A 27,709-nucleotide genomic window follows, 5' to 3' on the forward strand; every position below is an offset into this window, starting at 1 on the left:
TCCCATCTGTGTCGATCACCACAGCCCAGCTCTGCTTTAGCCACTGCTGTGCATGCCAGCTTTGGGCTGGGTAGGCAGTAAACCCGAGTCTGGAGAGATTTCCAAATGGCTGTTGGGGGAAGAAAGATGGATTAACTGCCTAGCTTTGCAAGTTGAAATATATTGCTATATAGGTGTCCAGATATAGCTGTACATACACAAATAGTATTTGTGTGTCTATGTACACGCAGGCAGACACAGGTGTAAAGGCAGATGCAGTCCTGCATCCCGCAGGGGCTGTACGGGCTGTGATGAGGACGAGAAGGCTGGTCCCCACTGCTTTCCCAGCACACAGCTCTGCCTAACGCACCGCAGGGCGCACGGCTCCGCCGGCAGCCCTCCAACGTGCAGCTGCTGTCATGGGGTTGCATCATACCAGCACCTTTTAAACAGGGTTCCCATTGATCTGATGGCAGGGTAAAAGGTGACGGGTTAGGGCAAATAGACGCCGTTCCAAAGCCATGGGAAATGCAGGCACTAGCTGCTCCCTAACGCTTGTCAGGTATTTCTATGCAAAAAGACATTCAGCCACCAGGCTCAAATTCCATTGGTAGATTGAAGTTTATTTGCTGTATTCACTTTTACTCTAAGTTGGAGAAGTAGCTATGCTCATTAAACTAATGATCGCTTTGTGACTGATTCTTCCTTACTCTAAAAGACTTTCAGCTTCTAAGTTATTTGTACAAGTTGACAGAGTACAGAGCACATACCAGTGCTTAAAAGCCACCCTTCTGTAAATGCACAGCAAATTAAATGCAGCCTTTCATCACATATACAACGAATTTCTCCTAGAAAATACATATTTATTCTGTACTGTGCTTGACACAAATCAGAGAAAGTACTTAGGGGTATCATCTCAAATTCTTCCTAAGGCAAATGTGTTTTTATCCTAATCTACACATTCATAAAGCTGTTGCTTTAGGGCAAGTCCATATTAGAAAATTTCATGCTGGAAATCTGAAATCACTTTTGGTAAAAGCTAATATAAGAAATCTATTTAGTACACACATTTTAAATTTACAATAAAAGATGCCTCCACTCTGTTATGCCAGTCCAGTAGCACAAAAAACCATGGTAAAGACTGAGAAGCAGAAAAAGCACAAAAATCCCCTTTTAAAAGTAAACAAAAAAAAGCCCCAACCAAACAAAAAATCCATCCCACACCAACACAAAAAGAAAACAAATCGCCACCCCTCCTACGAAACCTTTCTATGCAACGTCTGATTGAAGACTAGAAAAGGAAATCATCAAAGCCAGGGAACTGGCTACATCATCCCTAGAAAATAGCCATAGCATCAGACTTTAACTGGAGCACAGCCATGGCAGCTGTACGGGGTGTTTCTGCCTGGAACCAACCTCCTTATCAGACGCGGGATGAGATCTGAAGAGCAAGGAGCGAGGGCATCTTGCAGCCGCTCCTCCCAGGGGCACAAGGGAGGGGAAAGGCACAACTCCCGGCCTCCTGCAACATCTCCAGCAGGACGGTGCTGGGGAACAAGAAAAGCAGCAGCAGCAATCAACGAGCTACTGTTTCCCCGCACTAATTAAAAGGATCTTCAGCAGAGTCACAGTGATTCGGCATGGTCCCAAGACTGCTCACATCGCCTCAAGGGCATCTGGTCAACCAAAGGACTGGGAGCTCCTTTGGGGCGTTTTGTAGGATACGAGCCAGTTTAGTTAGCAAAACATATCTCAAGTCCAATGTTTTATGTCTTTTTGATGATTTTTTTTTTCTTTTAATATGTAAAAGTGCCCAGTAACTTTAAAGCAGACAGAGTGTTTTCTTTGTTGCCGTGCCACGATACATGTCTTTCCCCATTAGCTCAAGCAAAATAAGGCAGGAGGTCTAAACATGTGGATAGCAGAGCATGGTTTCTCTATCATCCTTTCTTTCCAGGCAGTCATTTAGATCAATAACTACTTGTGTTGGCAATAATCGAGCTATGCGTCTCTTTCAAGTTATTTTTAGAAGCATTCAAAGCAGCAAAGATCACAGAGCAACAGACACGGAAAAGATACAGCAATTTTCAGAGTATGCCATACTCAATTTCTGAAATCTTGCCCTGCTTTTTCTCTTTAATCAAAGAGGAATGTTGTTATGAAAATGTGCTAAGGGCCGTACGATGCCCTTGAAAGGAAGCAGGCGAGGAGCAGGCGGCTGCTGCAGCGCTGCACAGCGTACCTCAGCTCCTGCCCTTCCAAGCACCTGAGGCCGGAGCTGACTGCGGTCCTTTGCCACCTCCAGTCCTGCGTTCACAACTCAGCCTTGCCATGCTGCTCCCTTGCAGCTTTGGCTTCACTTTGACAAGCGCACTGGCAGGGGGTCGGTAGGAGGAAAGCCTGACCCATTCGTTTTCTTGGCTCCTCTACAAGATTGCCAAGAAAAACATGCGCTACGCAGCCAGATCACTAGATTATTTTTTGGCAACTGCAAAGAGTTAGGAAGAGCCTTTCCTCATCCTTTCACGTTTCCCCAGCACCATGTGGCGGCGGCTCCCTTACAGGCACGCGGAGGCAGTTCTGTGCGTGGTGGTTGCAACTTCTCCTTGACTCCATCACTCCCCTGCCCTCACAACGTCGTCCCTTTGCCCAAAGGCATGCAATCCACTAGGTTCTTTAACTCTGGATATTTTATTTATAAGTTATATGCTTTCCATACTATTTACCTTTTACCCGTTGCCATTATTTCCATCGTTAATAATTTTAAAAGCATAATTTAATTGTTTTTTTCATAATGAGTAGCTATCGGCTAAAGGAACCATTGGTGGCAGAGGGCAAACATTGCCTCCTCTAGTGCACCTCACTTCTCTCCAGAGCTAAGGATTTGCTTCTGAGTGTTTTTGGTTTTGTTTTGGGGGGTTTTCCCCAATAAGATTAATTCTTTTTCAGTAAGAAGATGCAACAGAGGGGTTACGTCACGTATTTCAGAGCCTGCTTACGGCTACACCTTCAGTGTGAAGAGCTCCTTTCCCAGCCTGGGATTTAACCAGCCTAGAAGATTTCCACTTGGTGGTTTGAATTTCTTTCCCCAATTTGTGACCTCATCGCAGCAGTGACACAAACAGGAGCTAAAGCACAAAGCCATCTTCTTTGCATGGGAACCAAGCGAGGGCCAGAAGCTGACGGGCAGGGCTACGCCTGCGGTCCAACTGGGGCCTTGGGTATTGGGTCTTCAGTTGCTTTTATGGGAATTCAGATGAAGTTTGTGGAAACGTAATGAGATCCAACATCTTGTGAGAGATCCACTAAGGTCCGGCAAGACAAAGCATGGCTGGTGAGATTACAGCCTTGCCCTAGCCGGAGGAAGACAGTAAATCCTGTTCCATTTTTGGATGCAACCCGCAACCCAATTCAAATTGAGCCAAGTTAAATTCTCATAACTGAAGTTTAATCTTCAAATCCCCCCGGGGCTAGAAGCCTCGCGCCAGCCCTGCCCGCCCCCCCCCCCCCCCCCCCCCCCCGGCTGGTGGCTGCAGCAGCCCTCGGTCTGCTCCCCATCCCTGCCCTGGTGCCGGGACGGGGGGAGCTCAGCCGAGAAGAACCACAGCCAAGGGGAAGCCAAGGTTCAGGGGAATTTCATCTCCATCAGATGAGTAAGGTAAACCAACATGATTGGAAAAACAGACCACATTTTTGCTGCAGCCTGGACAGATGTTTGCTGTCAGATGCACCGCACATTGTACAGCCACATCTGCTGGAAAAGCACTTTGCGGATGATTTATCACATTCCTGTGCCGAGGAGCTGAAAAGCCCCCTGAAAGTTTTCCACTTAATACTTACCGTTCCCAGCTTGGTGATCATCCCTGACATTTTCTACGTTCCTGTTCAAAGCAGCTCACAGGGGCGGGGAACCCTTCACCATCCCATGGCTTCTGGTGGTACCCTCACAGACAGACTCAGGGCATCTCAGGGAGCCAGGACACCAACATTTTTCCTTTTATGGCTGATGCATTGGGGAAGGGATGTTTTATCCTAAGGTATGGATCCTCTGCAGAGCCGCGCACCACGTAGGGTAAAGGGCTGTCCAGGGGTGCAGGCAGCAGCACTGCGAGCCAGTCTCCCGGCATCAGCTGCCATTGCAAGGGCAGGCTGAAGACAGTGAAACTGCAAAATTACTTTGGGGTAATTAATGATGCCAGAGCACCCACGGGGAGCTGCACTTTAGGAGTGGGCTGTCCTGCACATGTCTCTGCAGCCAGCTGCGTTTCTGGTATAGGGTCCTCCCAATGGCTGCTCTCCCTCGCATTAGAATTGCTGCAAACTCTGACAGTGGAAGGAGCCCCGAAACAGCAGAAGCCCCAGTTAGGAAGGGTTACAGATTGATTTAATCATAACACTGTGACTTTAAAGACAAGTAGCACCAACAGTCCTTCACGGGATCACTTGCTGACAGGGATGCCTGGTGAGAAGCTGCTCCCAGCAGCTTCTTGTGCATCAGGAGCTCTCCCTGACCCCTGGGGAAACCAGGGCTGCCCACCCCAGGACAAGCCACAGGTACCTACTGCACACATCACAAATAAGAAGTGCTGTTGATGACTCACGGAAAAATGCTAAAGAATGAAAAGACTATAGAAAGGCTGTAGCCACTTAGAAATATACATACTTCCAGTAGCTTTGATTTTTTTTAGGTTTTTTTTCCCCCCTGAAAGTGGCCTATTTTGGCTGATAGGAGGACTACCCACAGCACTGAAGATGTTTTGTTTCACCAGCACAGGCACTTAAAGACCTCCTGGGACCAGCACATTAGGGGCAAAAAAGGAGCGATCAGTGCCCTCAGACTTCCCCTGCCAAGGGCCAAGCCCAAAGCCACCAGTACCAGTGGAGAAGACTCCTATTAATATTAAGTACTGCTTGGACCACGTACCAAGATCTGAATACCTGTTCTGTTTGTTTTCCCTGTAGTAAATTGGCCTCAGGTTTACCTGCAGGTGATGAGATGGGACACCCTTCTAGCAGCCCCAGGGGATGCTCACAGACTTAGCCACCCAGATGCATCTGGGTTGAGAAACTCCATCACCACACTGCAGGCAACCTCAGCCATTAGTATTTTACGAAACCTCTAACTGGAAGGAGTCAACCAAATGACAGTGTGATGAAGGATGCAGGTTTTTTTGTGAAGCCAAGCTCTTCAGGTCAGTTTTGGTCACATCTGCTCTGTTAGTAGCAAATTTATCCTAGTCTGGTAGTCATTTTGGGTGTGCACCAAGCTTGCCCAATACCCCTCTTAGCCCAAATGTGGCTAGGAATATGGATTTCCCCTTGAGATAATTATTGAGCATGAATTATAGAGAAGTTGGGCGCCCATGCATGGCGGCACCATGCTCCCAACCTGATGCCTCATTTTCCAGTCCTTCATTTCCTGGAGCTCCTACATGCAGAGTTCCCCCAGCCATTTACTATCTGCTCTGGAGAGGAAGGTCACAGCTGGGCATGGTGCTGCTCACTCCCCAGGGGAACCAGTCACACTGCTAGTGACAGCAAACCGTGCAGCTTTCCTTCAGATTTGACACAGGAGGCATTCAGAAACAGCACAGCAAGGATGAGATGTTTCCAGCTTGTGCATGTGTCCAGGAATCCTGTGTTCCTATTGGGCTCTTTATTCTGGCTATGTCCTGGTTTCAGCATCACTGCAAATGCCCACTTGGAGCATTTCTCCTTCCACACGTGGCACAGGTCATAGCAGAGGAGCTGTAAGCGTGTTCCACTTCTCCCATGTTATCCCGCTGTCCGTACAGCAAGTGGTTCATTTGCAACCAGATTTTTGTGAGCTGCATGAAGAAGAGACACTTCAGCAAGACTCATCTCCATTTCGGTGAGGGTGCTTTCAGTGCCCACACATTTACTCGCAGAGCTTTGGTCTCACCCACTTGCTTGTGGCAGAGCACCATGCTGAGCTGGCACTAGCGCCCAGACACATGACGTCCTCACGCCATGCTCTGGTCAAACCTCACCTGGCCATCAGCAGTCCCAGCCCGCCCTACAGCTCCAAACTGAACGGTCACAAGAGCAGCAAAGGAACCAATCTTTCCTTTCTACATGTCCAATTGATTCCCACGAGGAAGCACAACAACATGTCTGTCTTTGCGCTGAACTATTCCCTTTGAAACCCAATGGTAGGTACCTCGGGAATACTCTCCTACATTATGGATGCACATGCCCCTCATCAAACCATCCACTTTAAACATTAATTGGGAAAGCCACACAGCCCAGGACCTACCGCAGCAAACCTGGTTCAGTGGTTAAAAAACCCTTCACCTGTGCACTGCCCAGAGGGCTGCAGCCCAGCACCCGGAGCAGCACATCCATGTGCGGATGGGGTCACAGGACACACGCACCAGGGGACAGACTGGGAGGTGTCATCCAGAGCAGGACCCACCACAGACCTTCAGCATCTCGCTCCAGAGCTTTGGTTAACAGCCTCCCCACCTCTGCCTGTACAGGAGGGTGCCCAGACTTATGACGTGCCCATCCCACTGTTTGATTTCAAAGCTTCCAAGGCACCTGCTCCCAAGTCCAGCTGCCCTGGGGGCCCAGGACCACTTTTGCCTGCACCCCTGGCACCATGCCCGACCTGACCCACCAGCATCCCAGAGCTGAGCAGAGTGGTACCAGCATCATCCCAGGGACCAAAGCCAGCAGATAGCTCCCCAGCAGCTCGGTGCACACCCACAGGCTTGGATGCTACACCAGACACTCATGCAGATGTTCAAAGCACCAGCCACACCTGCTATGGCTTCCCCAGCGGGGAGAAGCAACCCATGTCAGGCACAACCTGTGTCTTATGAAAAGCGGGGGGAGCTCTGGCATCCATCTCAGCCTTGCTCTGCTCTTGGTGCCTTTCAGCCGCACACAGCTCGGTCCCCGCTGCAGGGCACACAGAAGCCCAAAGCTACTGAAAGCACTGGTGACCTGGTGCGTATTAGCATTGGCTTACATAGGTTAGAAATGGGGTTTCCCAGTCATGGACCCAACTTGAAAAAGTCACCATAGCACAGCCAAGGATTAGTAAGCATCACCACAGTCTTCTCGGACATTTTTTACCTTCTACAGGAGGCTTCAGTGGGGTTAGGGTCTGACTAATGGGTCTGACCTGCAGCCCAGATCTCCTGGAGATTAGACAGCATGCAGGGCACATTTGGCTCTGCAGCTGCCTCTCCCTATCAGATCAAATGTCTCTGAGTAAACACATTTCTGTTCTCTTTTTACCCGTAGGTTTATTTGTCCGTAATAAGGTGAAGAGTCAATAATCCCTCAAAGCCTCCTTTTCCCCTCCAAGTATTTTTATCTAGTCCACACAGCCTATAAATCTGAAAGCATTTTGAGCAGAGGCATAGCTCCAGTCAGCTTTTACGTGGCCAAGGAGCCAAATTCTATGTTTTGCAGTGAGCGGTTTTGGCAGTATCTTCAGGCTCTTGTTTAGGAAAGAGAGATGGGATGAGCTCAGATTTTCTGCTGCCATGCATGACCATCCTTGCTCATAAACACATCCCTCACCACTCCTTCTGCAGCGGGCAAAGTGCTCTATCAAAAAGGGTTGTTAAACATAGAAACAGCATAAGCTCAGGGATTCCTTTCCTGCACAGGACATTGTTTCAGAACATTAAACCCCTCCCCCCCAAAAAAAAGAAAAGAAATTAAATTAAATGAAGGACAAAGAAGATCTGAAACAGCAAGGCTTCCTTTCACCACTCGAGGTCTTGCTCATGCTCTTGCCTGTGGACACTGACCCAAGGATTTGTGCGAGGGACACAACACTGCTCAGTAAAAGGCAAGGGTAACATCCTAAACCACAAAACCGCACGAGAGATGTCTATCGCAGTGTTATGCACAGACATTAAACCGGGAATGAAAAACCCCGAGTTCAAAACTCAGCGCTGCTGCAGCTGCCCTATTAATTAGAATACATCAGTGAGCTGAGCGTGAAGCAGTTTGGATGTACTCCAGTTCCTTTCTGGGTCAACATAACCTTTGGTGTCAGGGTACCGGTGTGACCCTGAAGCTGGCTGGACATGCAGATAAGCACTCATTAAAACTTGCTTGGACTTTACTAATCCCAGTGATGACCACTGCAGGGAACAGGAGCGCACGGTCTATCCGAGGACATGGGCAGCTGCAGCAACTTGGCATTGCTGCCTGAGTGATCGGTATATCTGTGAGAGGACACCCCTGCTACCAGGAGGTCAGTGCTAGAGGAGGAATCCTTAGCTCTCGGAGCCAGGGCTCAGCAGAGTTAAAGCCAAAGGCTGGTCAACTTTTGGTCCAGCCGATGCTCAGAGCCTGCATCCTCAGCCTACATCCTCCCCCTGGGGCTGCAGCGAGCAGAGGCAGCCTGAAACCTGAAAGCTTTGTCCCACGTCCCCATTGAGGCCAGGCCCTGGGCAGCGTTATCGGGACCAAACAGGGCAAAAGTCCCTGGTTTTGCTGCTTTCACTGCGTGCCCCAGCCTGGCCAGGTCAGGGCCGATGGTGCAGCAGGGCGTCCCAGGAGGCTGCGATCTGCTGTTTGAGCAAATTAACCGCGGTGCTTGATTGCAAATGAGTAATGGTGTGGAGTGCTACTCCTCTTACTAAACATGACTCTTGCAGCAGATACGTACCTTTTCCTCCAAGTAACACTGTGTCAACACGAGCTCATGTTTTCCTCGTAGCCCAACACCCTGTCGATACACACGAGCACACACAAGGCAATATTGACTGATGACCTTTGAGAACATAAGTTTTCAACAGAAAAGTCAACAGAACTCACTTTTTGGCCGCTTGTATTATTTGAGTTGTGCAGTATGAACATGCTGTTACACTTTGTGTTTGAAACCCAAAACTTTAACACTCAGCTGCAATCTATAAGCATGAAATTGGCTCCGTCAGAGCATCTTGTGAAGAACATTTTGGCTTATGACTTGCAATGTGACTGCCTTCAACAGCAGACAAATATCATTTGGATCGAGGTGGAAATTGCCTTTGGAAACCAATCTGGAGAAAGCAGAAATATGTTTTTCCTTAACTGAGGATCTTTTCTGCTCTTGAATTGCTAATAATATTATTTGTCTTCATATACTTCTATGTGTTACAAGTGTTCATAATACTAGCCTCAAAGGCCAAAAAAATGAAAAAGTAATACTAAATTATTTAAAAGAAAAAAGAAAAAAGATTTTGTTTTCTCTGATTAACTCTATACAACTCAGTTTCTTTATCAACTTTGCAAAGTCCTTTAAATCAAAAGAAAGATAACCAGTGTTTTTAATTAAATATACTTGGTAATTCTTTCATTTAATCCAATAGATTTTTGCATTTCCTAGAATAAAATAGAAAAGTCTTTATATTTGCTTGCTGAACCGAGCAAAACATTTGAAGGGTAAAATCAACAATCTGCCAAAATCAGGAAGGAAAGCACAGCTCTTAGAGCACTTGAGAACTAACACAAATACTATGAAGATTCTTTGTCTCTTTCCAATAGATATTTTAGTGAAACCCTCATGAGCGATGCACGGTTAAATAGCAAACCCCTGCGTAGCTGGTTACACAGAGGCACTCAAGGAGGCGGGGGAAATGCTAAATAACTTGTACTAAGCTTACATAGCAAACCAGCCACAGTTTACAAGAGACTTGTGTGTCTTGCACTAACCTTTGCATCAGTTCCTGATCTCACTCTTTCCTGGGCCATCACCAAATGATGATGAACCCAGAAAATTCTTCCTGGAAAAGCAATATTTCCAGAGAAAACATCCAGGGTCATTTAAAGTACAAATTACTTCTTTTACCTGTACTGATATTCACATAGCACACGCAGCACAGCTTGATCTCTTCTCCAAAAGGACAGCCTCTGTATCACCCAAAAATATTACTTTAGATCTCGGGGTATCATCCTTTTGTTTGGAAGGAAGACTCTAAGTGTTGCAAATAACAAGGTAACTTTATTTAAGACGACTGAAAAGTCTTAATCAAGACAACTGTCTTCCCGCCACAGAGCAATCTAGCATGGAGCCAGACCGGGCATGGCAGAGAGTGACCAGAGAGAAAAGACACATCAGCATCAGCCCTTTCTGAGGTCACTGTTGTCAGAATATTTATAAGGGCTGTGCTTCACAAGGTGGCGGGGGGAGGGGGGGGGGGGGGTGCAGGGAGAAAGGGAAAAAAAAGCCGCACTGCTCAATTTTGTTTTTAAAGATGCTCATGATATTTTGATTTCCAGATGTCTGAACTCTGGCCAACTCAGAGTGGAAAATATGTTGGGCTGGACTCCGTCCTTGATGCCAGTTTTCAACTTCCAGGCCACTGGCCTATACAGAGCGCAGGCTGGGCACTGGATGCCTGGCTATCCAAACAAGCTAAAACATGGAACAAGACAAAGCCCCCAGCCACAGAGACCATGATCAGATGGATGCATTCCCATACATGAACCTGGGATGTAGGAACAGTGGAGCTAATGGCTTACGGGTCCACTTTCTCTAATGAACACTTAGATAATTGTTCCTCCTAAGACAACACTCAAGCACGACGGACTTTTTGACATAAACATTGGTGGCTGGCCCTGCTGCACGTGCCTTGCAGTTCCCCCAGGCTTGGGACACCAAGACGCAGGCTGGGGAAACAACTTCACTGAACAGGCACATTGGGGTCAGCACTGTGGGGGTATTCAAGCCCTTCTTGGGGTTTTGACTTATGGTTAGAAAAGCTTCTTATTTGTTTATAAACCTGTGCTGAGTTTGACACGCAGGGTGGATCAAGTACATTTCCACCCCATGTGGTCTCTGTATTACCAGAGGATTATTCCATGACAAAGATGGAAATAGGCTGCAGCGTGTTCAGTGCCCTCTAAAGGATGTTTCCACATTGTAAACTAGCAAGAAAAATCTTAATTGCTCTGACCCACAAACATGCCTGGACACATTATGGCAGCACTATTTAAAAAACAAAAACACAATCAAAACCAACACAAAACCTCCACACTTGCGTAAAACCTCTCTGTGGAAGAGATTCACGCCTTCAGACCCCACATTTCCCATTCTCCCCATCTCTGCCTGCTGGCTGCAGCACGCTGGATGCCCCCCTTCCCGGTGTATGCTCCGGCAAACACGACTGTATCAACAGGCAGCTCCTGAAGCTGCACAGTCTGATTACATGACCTTCAGCAACACAAGGTTGTTAGTAAGAGCATCCTCTCACTGACCTCAGGCCCACTGCCTTATATAAAAGTAACTATTTCATTCATCCTTATGTAAAAGTAAAGATCTCAGCTGAGCTTAAGCTTTTTGCTGCGCCCTGTTGTGAACTGCAAGACCAGAGACAGGGACGCTCACTAATACTGCACTGCTACCCTGTAAGGGGACACAGCTATAAACTGGAATTGGACTATATACACCAATTAGTTATCAGTTATGGAAAACAAACGGAATCAACCTATTTACCTATTTTCTGCCACTGGAGGGCATTCACTGCCCTCACAAAGCTTCCCTCGCAAGCAGCAGAGATGCTGCAGAAAGGCCCATGGTGGGTCCGCGTTGTTCTACTTTATCCCACTCAATGCTCACAAACACACGTCTTGCAGCATCTTCCCCGCGGGAGCTCCCGAGGAAGCCGGGACTCCTCTGCATCAAGGCACCGGAGCAGGCGTTGCACCTGCAAGCTCAGAACAGCCCCGCTGAAGCCAGGAGCCTTACCCCACAGCTGAACCCCAGGCACTGGCTCAAGAGGCACGGTGCCAGCAGCCGCACGACTCCACCACGTCCTTGTTCCTTCGGATGCATTTAGATGCAATCCAAGCCGACGGTGCTGGCAAACGCCTGACACCACACATTTCACTAAGCAGGAGCTAAGCAGTGCATTTTTGCCCCTGGGGAAAGTCCAGGTATGCCTCTGTGCAGCTCACATCACCAAGCTGGCCAAGCACCAACACTCCCACATTTAGGGGAGCCGCAGAAACTGGATTTCTCTCTAGTTCACTCAGGCCAGTGCCACCTCTCTGAGGAGTTATTTATTACAAGAAAATCTCTTCAGACTCAAAGCAGAGAAGCTGGTCCTTTAACATACCAGAATTACATTTCGCATGACAGAAGCACTAGGCTTTGGCACCACCAAAAATTGAGACTGTCTCTGCTCCAAGGATCTCACCAGGACCAGAGCAAGCTTACCAGTAACACCATGAGTTTCAGGGCAAAGCTTTTGCTCTCCAAGGTTCACTGAAGGCTCCTTGTCTCCACGATGAAAGTTTGGTAAGGATAAAAAAATTGGGGGGTCAGTGGGGAAAGGAAACCAACTGTAAATAAACCCAGCTGTTTTCACCCAGCATACACTGGGTATAGAAAGAAGACACTTGCATGTCATTTAAAAATTTAAAACTGGTGTGTTGACACCTCAGGCGGGCCTGGCATTTCTACAGCATCACTGCACCAGGTTTCATGTGTTTATTAACCGCCTACCCCTCTCATTACATCGACCACGTGCCCCACAGCTGTACATCATTCTGCCATCGCTCTGCCCACCCTAAGCGGCCAGCAAACAAAGCAGCTTGCTCCCAGCCCTGCTGCATTCTGCCCACAACTGCCTTGGAAACATCCATGGATGAGAAACGCACAGGGAGCTAAATAACTTTTCAAATAATTGCCCCAAAGGTGTGTGAATAACACGAGCTTTTGACTGGGCAGGGGAAGAAAAAACATGTTTCACACGCGCACTTGTTGAGACAGCCTACTGTTCAGTGTTCCCTCACTCTTTGTTTTCAAGATCACTGGAAAATCACGTTGGCACCAAATGACAGCCCTGTATAACAGTCTTCATCACTCTGGGAAGGTTTTTTTATTATTGTGGGTTTTTTAAATCAACTTTTCTACTTGGCATATTGCATAATGTGTTTTTTTTTAAAAAAAAACCAAACACTACAACTAGTTGAGGCTTCAATATGTTCACAAACTATAACCATTAATTCTTTCAGCTGATGAATAAATTAAAAAACCTATACTTGGACTCAAGCACAAACTCTTTTTCCCTTCACTGCAGGCTAACACATGAAAGTAGAAGACAGCTTTTCATCAGCAGTCAGGCTGAGAGAGAACAAATGATCTATATTCTCCTTAGATTCTGGGTGTAGATGAGGAGGCTTGGGAACATCGAACTCCAAACGTTCCATCAGTTCACTCCTAGTCTCCCAACAGCCCAGTGCTGCAGCTTGCCCGACACTGGGCTGGCCGGGAAGGCGAGCAGCACAACCGCCCCATGGAGCCAGCGGCTCATGCCTGCTTTTGTCCATATGTCCCATTCCCCATCTTTGATCCCTCTGCAGACTGACCGTGAATTGTACACCAGTTAATCACATTACCTATTTACTAGAAAGATTTTCTTCAGCTCCTACCATCTTGTTTGCAGGCAGAAAGTGTGAGGAGGCAGAGCTATGCCGTTTGCTTGATTCCCATCACAGACTTGCAGCTAAATCGCCCATCCAGAAACGTGCCTCAGAGCCTGAACCTGCGGTGCCACCTGGATCTCTGCAACCGGCTGGTACCTTCAGGTAACTTCATCATCAGAAAAGGAGACGGCAAGATGGGCACAGGTATGTACTGCACAGCTATGTGTTATTTGTACGATACCTAGCTGTCATCCGAGTACAAAACCATACCTGGGGGATTATTACAACACAGAATGACCTGTCCAGTACCTTTCAGAAACATTTATTATGTTTTTACTTGGGAGGTAGTAATTATATATTGCAACTTTCATGTGTTAATTACTTATTAGTAATTCCATAAATTGTGTGTGCAGATATATCTGTATATCTATATATAGATACAGCATACGTACACATTTTTATATTTATCTATATATCTTATCTGTTGGAAAATTAAATGCACAAAGAAGCAACAAACCTAATTGAATTTAATTAAACTTTATTAAAACTTATGATGGTTCCCAGTTGCCTAAACAGTTTCGAACAACTGTTATAATAAAGCAGAATTCCAGTGAAGGTAGTTGTAATAACCTTGTTCTTCACAGTCCTTCAAAACTTTCTCGGGACTTAGCATGCAAAATAGAGACAACAGAACCATATATTTTCAGCAATAAGATCATTAAAACAGCCTCAGTGTTTTTTACTTAAAGTTCCCTGAAGCAGTAACAATTAACTGGCTCTCCCACAAAGTACTTTCGGGTGAGTATTTGGGAAAGAAGTACTTAATCTTTCAAAGTTAAAAAAAAAAAAAAAAAAAAAAAATCAGTCTGTAAATTCAAGGATGTGGGACATGTTCTTGTTGGTTTTCAAGAAGATTAAGTATTTCTTTGGCTCATTTAAAGATTCAGTTTAAGTTGTATTTTCTGAGGGGTTTTTTTTCTCTAAATGGCTTATTCTAACAGGTGAGAACCATGGCATAATAAAAAAAAAAACAAAACAACATAACAGAACACCTGTAATTGGGGCTTTGCTTTCAAAAGGAGATCATATATATATATATACACACACACACACACACTGAAGTTCTTCGCTGGCAGAGATGTTCATTTTCACATGCTTGGCACGATGCTAGTGTGAACTGCTACATCTTAGTATTCAGAGATATGAGTAACAGTGTCAAAGAAGGTCCTCAGAAGTTTTCACCTGCAGTTACCATGCAGGTTTCTGTCTGAAACGTCCTGCATTACTTGCTTTCACTTGATGTGAAAATACGTCTGTCTTAAAAAAACTCACTGAAATGCATTTTCAGACAACTGAACTCCGTTATCAATCTCCTTGCCTTGTTTCACGACACAGTACAAAGGGAAGTTCAGCCATACGGTGCTTTTTAATGTCCATTTCCAAACAAGAAAACAGCAGGAAAAACTGTGGCACGTTTGATTACACCGTGCCCAGAAGGAAGATAACCCCTACAGGTATCGCTGAGAAACTGGTTTTTCAAATCATCTTTTGAAATTAAATATATCTTGCTGGCCTCCCATCTAGCCTGTATCATCCCAAACCACGACTGTTTCCCATCTCACCATGCCATAGCATGAACGCTTCTTCATTTCAACAGTTAGGTGTGACAATGGGGAGGCCTGGGCACGTGCGAATACAGTAAATACTTTCTGACCTTGATTAAAAGGGAAATATTTAAGAGACTGTTCATTATGAATACTCTGCTTTTTATTTGGCCTCATATTTTTATTTGGGCTCATATTTTTTGCTCACAGAGGTGGCACACAGTGAGGAATGTTTCTCTAGCAGTTGCCTAGAACATTTTAACTCTAAATGCTTCAGTGCATCCAGGGAAGAGGAAAGGCTTCCATTTTGTCTATTCCCTGATAAGAGCACAGCAAGCTTATGGTGCTCAGGACCTCCTTGACACAATGCACACTGCTAATGGCATCGTAACTCCTGTGGAAATTTCTAGAAGATCAATTCACAGCAAAATAACGTTTTAAAAATTCATCCAGCTTTTTCAAAGCCATTATTTTAATACTTGATGTTATTCTAAATATGCCTTCTAAATGCACATCAGTTGCTGTACATAGCACCATACAAAAACATTTCAAACGTTTTATAGCCCTGAAAGACAACCGTCAATGCTACGATACCCTCAACAGACCTGAATGTTGTATGCCTCAAAACAGTTAGAACTGTTTCTTTCAAACACTGTCCTAGAAGCTGACATGCTGAATGCAACACGGTTCACTTAAACACAGGAACCTGACCAAATACAAGGATGTGGCTAAGCAATCCAGAACAAAATACTGAAAATCTTCATCTAGGATGTACTGGTTAGTAAACGAAGAATGAGCAGCTGTTAAACAATTTATTCCTTCTGACTTGGAGGAGAACATGCTACCTCAGATGTGCAGATTTGGTTACTCTTGAAAGGCAATGTTAAACACCTCTAAATCAAGAGAGCTATCAATCCCCACGCAGACAAATAAAAATCCAGAAATTAATTCAGGGCTAAAGACAAAGAGAACACATGTTCATCAACACATTCTCATTAAATCTTTCTTACAGGTTTCTTGGGCAGTTTTGTCGAAGAGCTAAGGCTTAACATGTATTTTTATTCATTTTCATATAGCATAAAAAGAATTTTTGATTGAGAAAAAAAAAAAAACAAACTCATTTCAACACCTCAGATTCAGTCCCTAAGTTTTTCCTTCTGTTTCAGATCCCAAGTATGCAAAAACTCTACCAAAAGCATCATTTTGCAGACACGTCAACTAAACAGTCAAAGGTCGAGAGGCCATCTAAAACATGAGCCAGACTAGCAGCGCTGGCAATTGACAGGGTGACAAGCAAGGGACAAACACATAAGATAAGGGACAAGCTACTTGGGCTCTCATTCCTGCATGCGGAGGAGGCTAAATGCATTGTCAAGACCACATACTATTCATTCCTGGCATAGGGCATGCACCTTCCTGCAAACTCCAAACTCCCATGTATGCTGGGGCAGATGCAGAGATTAATGGGTCACCAGAAGCCCTGCCCTTTGCTTCAATGAGCTTTAACGGCAGCTCCTGGGGTTTAATCTGATCTCTCAAATCTCACTGCTTTTGTGATTGTTGTAAACTCCTTACAGAGCTCGACATAACTGCAAGAACACCTTCACCCAAAAATCAGAGCTGCTCTGTCAAACACAATATAAATTAAAAGAGTTTTAGCAGCACTGTGCTTCGTTCCAGGGTGAAATGCAACATCATTTAAAAAGACATAAGAAAATTAGGTCAATGGCAAGTTAATCTGAATGGTAGGTTAATGAGAAGTTTTGATGAAAGAGTAGTAACATGAAAGAAGTTCTCAAGATTTCTACTTGACATCCTCTCCCCAACAGCCACTACAGAGTACTGATGCTTTCTGGAGAGTATTACTTCAGTTCTGACTACTTAAGAAAAATCCTGGAAAACAGATTACCCAAATCCATGTTGTCACCTCACTCAGGTTGGAGGGATGTGAATCATAAAAATCAGAAGACAGTATCTCCCAAAGACCTTGGGAGATTTCGACTATTGGATTTCAACTGTGATTCCCAGTCTTGGCTGCTTTCAGCACTGATCCAGCATGGAAAAGGGCAGTCCTGAGATTAATCTACTCCACATCACATGTCATAGGGCCTAAGGGGACTCTGTAACTACCCAAAACCAAGTGGAGTACTGGACACTTCCTCATTACCCAAAACAGGCGACCAGGAGTCACGTAACGTGGAGCTGCCCGGTTTGCTCCAGCCTGCCAGGGGGTTCCCTGAGCGGAGGCAGCTGACAGAGGTGAGGGGTAACCACATCCCCAGATGTGAAGGGGAAAGGGGGAAGAGAGAAAGCTACAAAGATACCACTATCAAAGAACTGATTTTTCTGATGGAGATACAGCTAATTCTGGCTTACTCTAACAGCAATTTTTGTGTGTGTACTTTAACATTGCATTTGCTAGCAACAACAAGAAAAAGTCTGAATTTACCCACAAACCCACATCTTACCAGAAATATAGGTCAGAGAAGAGTAAATCTTTTATTTCCTCAGATAACTAGATAGCCAAAGTCTCACTTCCAACTTCCATCCTCTCTAACCCACTGCTAAGATATGCAAAGCAAAACTCATCTTCAGCCACATCCCCCCTATTCTCATGCTTAGCTTTTCCTCAGAAAAAAATCCTTCTAATGTTTGTCAACGCCTGTCCCCTGACCATCATCACACGCCTTAGGTAAACAAGGTGGTGACAACCAAGAGTGCAGTTTTAACTACCCCTGTGCTTCTTCTGTTATCAAACAACATTGCCGTGTCTCAACCCAGGTATTTGGAGGTCAAAGGTTAATGAAGGAAACCAGACTCCGATAACTATATTACAGACCATCTCAGGGCTCACACCTCAGTCAGCCCCTGCTGTGATTGCATCCGCAGGAGCCTGCTGCAGGGAAGTTACGGGGGCCTCTCTTTTGGTCTTAGGCTATTCTGAAACCATACCGAGGAAAAAACGTGGTGAACCTCTTGGTGAATACACTCACTCTGATATCTTTTCTACCCCAAAGTCTGCTTTTTGCATTGCAAGCATTCAAAATTAAATGCTTCGTTCTTTGAGCGTATGAATTTTTATGACAAAGTTTGGTGCAAATCATGTGGAGATCTGTTTCTACCACTAAGTGCTGTCCTAACAGGTGGAGATCATATTTTGGGGTGCTATACCTCCCAGCTGAAAACAAAAAAAAACGCAGTAGAAAGGCAAGATGACAAATACGGTGCTTTACAGAGCCTCGACCCAAGTTTCCCTGATCATTTACACTACAAGTCCACTTGAAAGAGGGAAGAAATTCAGCTTTATATCGCAGATATGCAGTTTGTTAGCCCAGCTAAAGATTATCCACTTTCTTTACCCATCCTACAGTTTCCTCTCCCCTAGCCTTGCCATCTGCATTCTCAGAAGTTACAAAACAACATTGCCTATAGGTCACATTCAGCCCTGTGCGCAACAACCACCCAACCCTGCCATTTCAACTCGGCTTCCTACCAGTCCTTGAAGCACTAGGGAACACCAAACCTCGAGCAGGATAGCACAGGTATAACACTTCTGTGGTTAAGCCATAGACGCTCAGAGTATTACCAGTCTCTCATGGCTCCATTAACTTGCATCCAAAATCAAAGAAAAGCATTTGCTAGTTTGAGCAGAGGTTCTCAGTAGCTCTTGGATTAGTTAATACCACTTTAATGAATCACGGTTTAAGAAGCAGTGAACTTGAATATGGTGATAGTAGCCTACAAAAACTCAGAAAAAGGAGAAAGGTACCTAAGAGCCTGGTTTTGTAATAAAGGTCACTGAAGGGTTCATTGCTGTTCCATACATCACTAGGTGCAGCACTGCACTGGAAGATAGCAAACTGTTTTCTAGTCCTACTGCAGAGACCCTGCGTGATCCCAGGTCAGTCAGATAACCTCTTCACACTTCACATCCAAACCACAAATTGCTATTTTGAGTCCTTTCTGGGAGAACAAGTAAACCGCCTTTCACACATTGCTCAATCTCCTCCTCCATCTCACAGCAGCCTACATTAAAAGCTGACTGTTACATGCTAACTAAAAACGCTTCTGGAGGCTCTGAACAGCCTGGAAAACAAACAACCTGGAAAATCCTTTAATGCACAAACTTTCTTGATTTATCGAAGCCAACAACGCTGACTTTAAGTAGGCAGGATCTTTCTCCATGAACTCTAACAGGAATAGCCAAGCTCTCCGAGTGCCTGGAGACCAAAAACCAAACGCAGTCAGCAAATTTCCATTCAGATGCACAGTACAGCACAAATCTGATCGACTAAAAAACACGTGGAGCAACTACTTAAAATTCTCAGATGTATAGATATGGATAAGGCAAACACACTTACCCACTGATGGGAGGAAGGCTGCAGTTTCCCCGGCCACAGAGCTACAAGTCAGCAAACTGCAGGGAGAAGCCAGCACACACCAGGGATGTTAGCACCCAGGTGCCCCAGGGTACTGTGATTGGACATCGCAGCTGTGTGAAGAAAAACAGGTTTAATCAGAAGCAAATGGGCCTGGGTACACCGAAGAAATGAGAAACCAGGCTTTTGTGCTGAACTTTATTTTGCTCTCAGAGCACCTGCCATTAACAGATGCTCCTTGTTTCTCATCAAGTGGCATGACTCATGGCTGTGACTCCAGCTGCCCACAACAATGTCCTTCGTGTGCTCTCCAGGAGCACGTCCAAAGCTCCAATTTAGCAAACACTTATTAATCTAATTTAACCTCACACATAATCCTACTGACATCAATGTGTGAGTAAAGTTTAGCAACCATGAGAGTCTGAGATCAAAGGTAGGCTTGCCTGAAACCATCCAGCCCAAGCTGGGGCAGCAGAGGACTGCACCTCCAGCAGTCAACCTGCCTTCGCTCTGCCTGGGGCTGGGGTTTTTTCCTGCTTTTTCCTGGTAGTCCAGCCTGCACTTTAACCCAGACTCTTTCTCTTAAATCCAATATGTCAATCTTGCCAAGTTTAATCATGGCAAAAACCATAAAGGCTGCCTCTGTCTATGCAGCAATGGATGTTTGTTAACGCGCCTGGAAAGCCTGGAAGAGAATATGGGGAGAGCTTCTGGGAGCCAAGGCACCTTGGGAACACAAAGCATGACCACCAATGTCTTTCCCTCATTAAAAGAGGATCTGGATGGCAGAAAGAGGAAAGTACATGAATATGATGTTCCAGAACTGCTCAGAATGTATTGCTTTCTGGCTGAAATTGTAATTGCCAAATATCTTCACTTTTGCAAATGTAAGGGAAGGTCTGTACAGAATTCAGAATAACATTTTGTTGTAGAAACAGACTAGAAACACATAGATCAATGCCTCTCGTTAAGTGTTCCAAGTAAAACCACATGCAGATTTTAGTTTGTGTGCATTTCCTTCAGCTATTCCAAGGGGAAAAAAAATTACTGGGTAAAGGGAAACTTAAAAACCAGAGTCCAGCTGTATAACTCCCAGAAAATATCAACTCAAATGAACTGACCATGTCATAGACTAAGCCTCAAGAGGTGCTTAGTCACACTGCTGAAGGAGATGAAATGGAAAATACAGTAGAGCTGGAGGACACCCAAAGAAAAACGAGAAAGGAGCTATATTCTGAAAGGCTGTGGGTCAAGCAGCAGATGAAGACATACTGTGCTTCACAAAGACAGATGCTTTCCTTGAATTGCTTACAGCTTGATTTAGCAAACATCTGCAGAAGTCAGGACACCAGAATCCACCCAGACTTAAAGCTTGACCTTGTCTAGTTTCTCTGCCCAGCAGTACAGAGGGAGAAGTGTTTAGAAAGAAGGATCTTTAACAGCAAGCTTTGAGCGAGCAAAATCCTTCACGAATACATCATTTTGGAGAAATAATTTCACCACAGAAGTCACAATATTTTGTCCTGAAAAGTCAGGACATTTCATTTTGAAAATACTGTATTGCATGAACTTAAATTTAAAAAATGGACTTTAAGAGATAAAATAATACCGACAAGATAATGAAATATCTAGTAGCAAGTTAAATAAACATTTTGTTCATGAGAATTGAGGCTATGGGATGAGATCAGGGTCTCTAGGACTTGTCTGTAAGTGCAGCAGTCCAGTACTGCTGCCGGATCAAACAGCGACCTGGACTTCAAGGCTTGGAGACACTGTCTTGTGGAGCTGTCACAGTCCCCTTTCCAGGGTGTCCTCATCTTGCCACCAGCTGCCAAGAGGCTGTCCTGGGGAGAGACAATGACCTTACACAGAGCCTCGTGGTCCCTTGATTGGGGTCCGGAGGCCACACGGGTGGGAGCACTGGCAGCATGGTAGCTGCTGCTGGGGTGCTGGCCGAGGCTGCACCCCCGCAGGGGAGCAGCAGGGCTGGCTGTGCCAATGCCACGGTGCTGCCAGTGTAACGGAAAGCAGGCCAAAGCCACTTGATTTGGAAAGACAGACCAAGAGTTTTCATGCCAACCTCAGCATAGGTCATGTGCCAATGTCACAGCGAGCGCTGCGAGGGTGATGACAGCCACGGCTCCTGGAGGAGCACACAGCAGTGTGTTTTCTGGCACATAACGGTTCACCCTTTAAACCATCTCCCTGCTGAACATCAGGAGAGCTTAACCATGCTGCAGGTCGTCGGCTGCCATCCATGTACAGAACCTGTGTTAAGGTTAGATAGGGCTGGAGGGAGGGCAGGAGCCTGATGGAGGGCAGGAGCGCTGTTTGCAGCCAGGGATGCTGTGCTATAGGCACAGGACAAGCGGGAGCAAGAACCATCAAGGAAGCAGGACCCGGGCAGTCCTCCGTGGTTGGGGTTCAAAGCAGCACCCAGTAGCCCCAAGCAGCTGGTGGGGTTCTGGTTGCACCGCTGGGCAGCCAGGCAGGCTCACGGGCCAGCCTCGTGTTTGGGCAGACGGGCTGTGGTCAGGCAGCTAGTTAGACCTGCCTGCCTCACCGCAACCCAATGGGGCTGACACTTAGTCACAGATGCCGCCAACGCCGGGGCACGGAGGCTTAAGAAAAAACCAAGCGGGCACGTGCAAGGCTGGCCGCTCTGAAGGGAGCGGTGGGCCAGGCGTGCAGGGACACCTTGTCCCAAGCCCTGAAAGAGCAAGAGAGGCACTGCCCTGTGCTTCTGGGGCGCGAGAGCTGGGGGAGATGCAGCGTGCCTGGCACACCGCATGGGCGCTGATCAGCGCAGCTCTGAGCTTCAAAGTGTGTGTTGCCAGAAGAGCCCACAGGGGAATATGTAGGCAACCACTAACAGCAAAAAGAGGAGTTAAACTGGATTAAGAACCAATAAGGAAGCGGGAAGCTGATGCAAGCAAGGACTATATAGCATGATAAGAAGAGGAAAGGGAAGCATATATAGCACAGGAAGGTCTGCAAAGCACAGGAGAAAAGCAAGCAAAGCAGCCTTACAGAACAGTGGAGAGTGCTGAAAGTGACAGTCTGGGCACCAATTTGCAGGGGGACTTCTGCAGGCTGGGGCTTGGCAAAGTGCACCTACCTCCAGCGGTCTTCAGGCATTCCCCACATCTCCCTTATGCAGCAAATCCAGAGAGATGCCTGCAGTGAAGTTCTCCTGAAAGAGGGCAAGGGAGGCATGGGGAAGGCACCCAACTGACAAGCAGGGAATGCACAAGAGGGAAACTTCCCTGAAATAATCTTTCCCAGACTGAGAGCCATAAGTCATCTAGGTGTGAGATCCAGATCATCGTGAGCTCAGAACAGCTTTCTGCTCTGAAGTGCCTACGATCTGTAGTTGACAGATTAATATTTTTTTTCTTTTATAACGTGGTTCGTATGATGAGCTGATGGTTCTCATATTCCTTCAGGCTGTGGAAAACCCAATTTACAGGTCCTCTGTGGTTCAACCCTGCGCCCTGGCAAGTACTTCAATGGCTCAGTTGCAAGCAGACTCTCTCCTTTTAACATCCCTTCCTCACAGGGCAACCAACTCATGCTTGTGCCTCTTTCTTCTCCTGCCCTAGGCGTGCCCTCTCCAAAGTGAGACCCAGCTTGAGAAGAAGGGCTGAGGAACAACTCTACTCCCTCTTTTTCTTGTGTAGAAAGTACACTTGTGAGTAATATGAACTCAAGTCCCTTCGCCTAAGCAGCAGCACACCAGGCTCCCGGGTTAATAACCTGCTCCTCGGCTGTTATGCAGAGGACAGGCACATTTCAGTTGTGGAGCTTTTAGGCTCGCACTTAAGTGTAGTCACTTGACTTCCTAACCCCAATGTAACTTGCTCCTCATTCTTGATGTAAAACATGAAGAAAGATGGAAAAGACTCTTTGGAGAAATCCATGGAGCAACACTGCACAAGACAAGTACTGATGGGACATCAAAGAGCACCAGAAAAACAGTTGCAGCAGCCAACAGGAGGTCCAAATGTGTAGACAACAGAGAGCATGGATGAGGCAAAAAGCACAGACGCTATGCACAGCTCATAAGAAAGTATCAACAGAATTTCACAATGTTGTTTACTTTATTCATTTAAAATCTGTTCTGTTTTCATGCTAGATTAGTAAGCCTTTGCCAAACCTCTGCTTCCCATGGGGCTGTCTGCTGGTTGGGTCAGTTTATTGTTCACTCAGATATTTGGGTTACCCAGAGCCAGTGGAGAGATCTGGAAATGGTCCTTTTTGCACGTAAAGAAGAAATACAAGAGCTGCTGTTGATTAGTTCACATTCTGACTGCACATTTTTACACCCAGCTTGATATGTTGAATGTTCTCAGCATGATTCATCCAGAAAAATAGCAATTTAATGCACAAAGGCATGTTGGAGCAGGCAGAAACATTTCATGGAAACAAAGATTTAGCCAGAGGACTTAAATATCAACATACAGAAAATTATCTGGCTTTGGCTGGAAGAATACTTTCACAGGCTAGGATTCTCAAAAGGATAAAAAGGGAAGCAGGCGCCCAAATCACACTGAAGTTTTTCAAAGCCCTTTCTAAAATCCTGTCCTGGAATGTGACTCAGACAAGAGTAATGGATCTGATCCAAACACATGTAAAGTCAGCATAACCTCAATGTGGAATCACAGAAAATCAGGGAAAGAAAATACCTCATATGAAGTAGTCTGATTTATCCTATCCCCCTGCCCTGGGCAGGATCATCTATACCTAAATCATTCATGACAGATTTGTCTACTGTGTTTTTAAAGACCTTCAAAGACAGAAACTCCAGTATTTCCATTTAGAACTCTACTGTTAGAAAGCTTTTCGCTATTCTTTAACCTATATCTTTCTTCCTGTAGTGCGAGATCAAAAGGTCCTATGAAATAAACCATGGGCTTTTAGGAAAGACTATTTCTGTCCTTTTTACAGCTTGATCCTGCCCTCCTGCATACTTGAGGATCACCCCTATGTTGCCCAAAGTCTTCTCCTCTAAAAGCTGAAACATGTAACACGATTAGCTCTTACCTCCTCGGTCACATCCGAGACCTCTAATTGTGCTTCTCTTTGGGCTCTTTCCAACTGGTCCACATCCTCTGGAACTGCAACGCCAGAGAAGTCCAGCTGAGGTTTTTCCAATGATGAGAATAGCAGAAAGATTACTGTAAATATCCAGAAGGCGACATTATTGCTCATGCATTTTAGTATTCAGCATTGCACTCCATCTTTTCCACCCGAGTATGACTTTCTTGACTCATTCAACTCCCAGAAGAAAGCACTTCCCAACTTCCCGAGTTCCTGCCTTCCTTTTTATGTCCCACTTATCCCAGCTGTCCACCTCACAAAGCACTTTTTCTTTGATAGGATTTCTAACTTCAGATCCTAATTAGCAACTTCCCGTTGAACGATTATTTAAAGCAGATTTAGCTTCTATAGAGCTTGCTCATCTGTCAGTGCGATGCTGTTGAACAGAACAGGTAGCAAGTATAGAAAGGAACCCCTATGTTTCTTTTCCAGCCTGTGCTATTTGTTTTAAAAAGCAAAACAAAACATTAAAGCATAACAATGACCTTAAATAGACTATATAAAACATCAGGCAAACTCTGCTGTTCATTATAAGCATGACTGGCTTCTAAGGTTTCAGAGAAGATCACGTCAACTATTTAGGAAATTATCATGATGCTAACCTGGTTATCAGCTGTAAACACAGAAACTGATTTTTACCTGGAAAAAAAAAAAATTGCAATGAAATTCTCCTGCTAAATAGTCTGCAGAGATATGTTTTCAGCATATGCTATTTTAAGATCGCCATTCACATTACCACTAATTGTGCTGGCAGCGGATGGTACAGTGTACGCAAATCCTGCATTTACAGTGAGCTGTGGATGCACAGTGCAAGGAGAGCAGCCCTTCCTCAGGCTGTGAACCTGGGGCACCTGTTGGCATCAAATCCTGGCCGAATTAAAACCAGCTAGCTTATGACTGCAATGGGTGCTATTTGGTCAACAGTTACGGTTACCAGAATGTAACACTGAATTTCTGTAAATATTTCCTAGTGCATACAGCTATATAGACCTGTACTTGTTGTCTACTTTCTAAATGCCATGTGTTCCCAAAACCTGCTCTAAAAGAATATAAATGTTATAATATCAGGCACATAGAAACTATAAAGTGTGAGAAGTTTGTTTGGGAAGACTGGAGAAAGGTGTCCTTGTGCTCATGCATAATAAAAGCAATCACTCTTTTTCCGTAGAAACTCTGTTTCCTGGTGGGTACTTCTGGAGCTGTTGAACACAAAAAAATTTCCATCAATTTTTATACTGCACAAAATACAAATCATGCACGAAAAACATTATTCATTTCCAGCGTGCGCTCACCACAAGATCACAGACTGACATTTCAAAGGTGTTCTGACACCTAGGTCACCAGGAAGCCGAGAGAAGCTGGGCTGAAGCAGCCCTGAGACCCAGGGCACACAGCCCTGCTGCCTATGAGGAAGAGCCCAAATACACCAGGTACCGCAGATCCCAGCTGCCGGCGGCCGCTGGCACTGCTGCTGCCACTGGGCAGCGGTGGCCCTGCGCACACCAAGCAGCGAGCAAAGGACCAAGGAGACTCCAGACCCTTGCTGCACGTCGTCTTATTTTACATTTGGAGTTTGCCAGTATGAAAGTCACGAGCTGTGCTGGCTGGGAAGGAGCTGGGTTAGGCAGCCTTCCCACACAGCACTGAGTGCCGCCTGCCAGTACCTGTGACGCTCAGTATGGATACGACCCCAGGGACGGTGGCATTGCAGTTTGTGGCTAGGGCCAACCGCACTGGGGGCGGAGGACCAGGCAGCAAGGCTCTGAACACAGCTTGCTAGACATTCTCCCTTCTTCCCACACACCAGGCACCCCTGCGAGGAGGGTGCCACCCAGCACCCTGCGACAGACTCAGCGACTATAGACGAGTGGGCGTTTGTACTGCCAAACATCGCGTTGCTGGAACCGATTCTAGCAAGTGATCTCACTGTCCCACCTCTTGCAATTGACTCCAGCAATGGAGTGGAGGCTCGTGAGCCTTTTTTTTTTTTTTTTCCTAAAGCATGCACATTCTCTCCCTATGAGAATATCCTCTGAGCATCCATATTTGCAGCTGCAGAAACTGTAGTCAACTTCCACAAACCAAAGCTTGTTACCAAGCTTAAAACACACCATACGCTCTTCAGTTCCGAGCCACCTGGTGCATTCGTTCACCTACTGCTTTCCAGTGAATTCCAACTGACCTGGCGCTAAACTGGCACTTCAGCTCAGCCATCCCTCCAGCGCCCAAAAGTCAAGGAGGCTTTTACCAAGCGCTCACAGACACTCCCAGGCCCCTGCCCAGCCTCATGTGTGTGGCACCACCGCAGTCCTTAGCAACACTCTCCAGGCAGGATTAGATAAGATGCAAGGTTTTGCCTGCATTAGTCAACCACCTCACCCTGTTTCTTTGTTAGTGACTTGGAGACCTTGTCTCTACTTGAAAGGTATACCTATAAAACAATACTGTACATGAGATGGCGCTTAGACCAGTGCCCAAAATAAAGTTATAATAGGAAAACCGTTTTTCTTTCCATTGTAACCCCCTGTTTACAAGCATACTTACGGCATCCCAAGAATCGTATCCCATGACCAGCATAAATCAGCTGGCTTTTCAGTGGTGATCAGGTCAGTTGTGAGCCCAAGCTGTGAAACCCAGAGAGAAATCTACACAATCATTTGTCTCATTTACATTAAAAAACATCAACAAAGGCTTGCATCCTGTAAGCGAGCTTCTTACTGAGCTTGCAAGGTCACTACTGAGTTGACTGATGAGTTATGACCCGACTGAAAAGCTCACGTCTATACCTTTCCACTCTGCCCTAACTTTACACAATTGGGATTGAACATCGAATATTTTTCAAGTCACGCTTCCAAATTACAGTTACCAGCCCCTCCTAACTTCTTGGAGACCCATAAAAGTTTAAGAAGATCAAAACAATGGGGGCGCGGAGGATTATTTTTAAAAAAAAAAACCAAAAACAAACCATTTTTCAATACAACTGTCATCAGGGGGATTTTCAAAAGTCCAGCTACTACAATGATTGCAATGTCTGAAGAAATTGAAAGTCCTGTACTTTATTGTTATCTGATTGATTACTTCAAAACTTAAGTTCTTTCATGGCAGTATTCAGGCCACCCACAGCAAGAAGAATATGAAAACACACTGCTAGGGAGTCCCTAGAGATATTCATACTCCACAGGTACTTATTACCTTCTTTGGGACTTACTACAACGGCATCTTGCAGCTTCAAAAAGGACCTGGCAAAAT

The 27,709-nt window shown here is 45.6% G+C and overlaps 2 long non-coding RNA genes across 4 annotated transcripts in view; one reads left to right on the top strand and one right to left on the bottom strand.

The window, feature by feature from the left end:
- The window catches only part of LOC130155990 (uncharacterized), a 41,784-nt gene extending 17,272 nt beyond the window's left edge, over positions 1-24,512 (bottom strand). For 2 of the 3 annotated variants that reach the window (XR_008824284.1, XR_008824286.1), the window contains exons 1-3: positions 24,404-24,500; positions 22,479-22,553; positions 19,343-19,473 (exon numbers count right to left, since the gene is read on the bottom strand). This is a non-coding gene — a long non-coding RNA (uncharacterized LOC130155990). Of the gene's footprint in view, positions 1-19,342; positions 19,474-22,478; positions 22,554-24,403 lie in introns of all 3 variants that reach the window. The other variant, XR_008824285.1, reaches the window with a different exon arrangement.
- Positions 8,118-24,405, top strand: LOC130155991 (uncharacterized). Its single transcript, XR_008824287.1, has 3 exons — positions 8,118-8,218; positions 13,398-13,581; positions 22,963-24,405. It is a non-coding gene; the product is annotated as an uncharacterized LOC130155991 (long non-coding RNA).
- Positions 24,513-27,709: the final 3,197 nt, after the last annotated feature.

The sequence above is a fragment of the Falco biarmicus genome, chromosome 10 (assembly GCF_023638135.1).
Source record: "Falco biarmicus isolate bFalBia1 chromosome 10, bFalBia1.pri, whole genome shotgun sequence".
Classification (NCBI taxonomy): Eukaryota; Metazoa; Chordata; class Aves; order Falconiformes; family Falconidae; genus Falco; species Falco biarmicus.